This window comes from Sceloporus occidentalis, unplaced genomic scaffold (assembly GCF_023333645.1).
Source record: "Sceloporus occidentalis isolate IW3139 unplaced genomic scaffold, rSceOcc1.0.p SCAF_297, whole genome shotgun sequence".
NCBI classification, from domain to species: domain Eukaryota; kingdom Metazoa; phylum Chordata; class Lepidosauria; order Squamata; family Phrynosomatidae; genus Sceloporus; species Sceloporus occidentalis.
This window is the reverse complement of record NW_028317277.1, coordinates 735,001-737,500: the sequence shown is the minus strand read 5'-3', so window position 1 is coordinate 737,500 and position 2,500 is coordinate 735,001.

The following is a 2,500-nucleotide window of genomic DNA, read 5'->3' as shown; positions in this document are numbered from 1 at the left end:
CACTATCTTCCCACTAGTACCCACAGATTGTGGGCAGCCAGGGGGATCAAGGTGACTGTCCTTCCCTTCGTAGATTCTGAAGGAAACAGTATATCCCGTCCCACTCTCGCAAAGTTTATATAACTTTACACCGTACCTCGCTCGCTTGGACGGGATATACTGTTTGAAGTTCAGTCTACCCTTGAATAGGACCAGGGACTCGTCTACAGCCACATTTTTGTCGGGGGTATAAATTTCAGGGAATTTACGTGAAAAATAATTAATAATGGGCCTCAATTTATATAAACGGTCAAATTGGGGGTGCTCTCTAGGGGGGCATTGGGAATTGTCGGTAAAATGTAAAAATCTTAGGAGCCCAAAGTACCTGTTCCGGGGCATTATTTGGGAAAAAGCAGGGGTGGATATTACGGGATCTGTGCTCCAATAGGAGCGTATCGTGGGCTTTTTCACAATGCCCATCATAAGGGTCAGGGCCCAAAATCTTTTAATTTCATGGGAGTCAGTGGGGTACCAGGTCTGGCTTCTGTCTCCTTGGTCAGCTGCCTGACACTGGGCTGCATAGAGGTTTGTTTGAGCTGCTAGCAGCTCAAAAAACTCGGGGGCAAACATTAAATGGAAAAATGACTTTGGCTCGCTAGCATCGATGTCACATCTGATGCCAGGAGTCGCAGTAAAAGCAGGGATTACTGGGTCTATCATATTTGGGGGCACCCAATTATATTTAGAGTCAGGCTCTCCACGCCTGGCTTTGCCAGATGGACCCTGGCCATCATCGTCTTCCTCTGACTCGTCATTATCTGACGCACAGCAGGATTCCTCAGATATTGGATCAATATCTGATGCAGTCAGAGTGGCCTCGGCGTCTGACGCCGTCAGAGTGGCCTCGGCGTCTGACGCGGTCAGAGTGGCATCGTCATCAGACTGAGTGAGGCAGTCATGAGCCTCCTCAGCGCTGAAGACATGTTGCGCCATTGTACCTACCTGGCCAATTTCTAAAACACTACACTATCCCCAATATATAATGTGGTTTTGCACTAAGCACTGCAGCTCTGCAAAACGAACTCTCTCTGTCTCTATCTCTCTCTCTCTCTCTCTCTCTCCCCCAGTGTCGCACATCCGGCAGTAATGTCACTGACCTGGATGTGGTTCAGTCCCCCAAGGCTAATGACACACCAAGTTGTTACAGGGGATCGGGCTGCAGGGGGGGGTCCAGGCTGTCAAACGACAGCCTGTTCTCCCGTGCAGCGGCAGGGATGTGTTCCTGACGCTGCACGAAAGGCTAGACGTCCCGGTACGTCTATAGGGGATTGAAGGGGTTAAGCCGGCCAGCAGCAACTTGTGCAGCTATATAAAGAGGTTCTGCAGCAGCCGTTATCCCTATACCCCACCCAGGCATAGGGATCTAGCGACAGTCCCATACAGATATATATATATATATATATATATATATATAGATATATATAGATATATATAGATATATATAGATATATATATATAGATATAGATATAGATATAGATATAGATAGATAGATAGATAGATAGATAGATAGATAGATAGATAGATATAGATATAGATATAGACACAGTTTATCTGCTGTAATGCCTGCTTAACCCCTTCAATCCCGGAGAAATTTTGCCATTTTTGCGCTATGTCGGTTCAGCGATGATTCTCTTTTACTGTGAATAGTGTTTTTTCAAGGAGAGATAGAGCTTTCTTTTGATACCATAGTTGGATGATTAGCTGAAAATTTAGAATTAGAAATTTAGTAAAAAGTAGCAAGAATTAGAAAAAAAAATCTGTGTTTTTTTCATTTTCCCTCTGAATCCTCACAAAATTAGGTAAAAAGACAGAAAATTCCATCCAGATTTATCCATTTAGGTGTCCTGTAGATGTCGATGTGCCCAAAGTGCCCGTTCCCGGCCGCCTAAGTTGATCGCGGCCGGCCGGCAGTTTTGCTCTAAGTCCCCGTTTTTGGCAGGCCAAGTTGCTTGGGAAACCCTGGAAGTCTATGAGGTCGGATTTGCCGGCCGCATCCGACCCTCGCTCCATCGAAGTCGGCATGCCTTGCCGGATTTTCCCGGTGGTGACGTGGAACTCCGTCCCGGTTCGCCAGGGACGTCAGGCACCCTCCGCCGGATATATAGGGAAGCTGCTGCTGCTTGTTCCAGAGAGCCGGCTCCCAACGACCTCGCGAAGCCCAGCCCGGGTGCCGGCCATGTCCCGGCCCCGGCCCCGGGAACCCCACCGTCCTGTAGACCTCCGAGGGTCCCGCCCGGGGCTCCACGGACCTCGGGAGGACCAGCCCGGGTGCCGCACCGGCGGTCCAACCCGCCCATGTCCCGGGCCGTGTCCCGGGAACACCACCTTGGGGCAGACCCCCGAGGGTCCCGCCAGGGGCTCCACGGACCTCGGGGTGCCCAGCCCGGGTGCCGCACCGGCGGTCCAACCCGCCCAAGTCCCGGGCCGTGTCCCGAGAACACTACCTTGGGGCAGACCCCC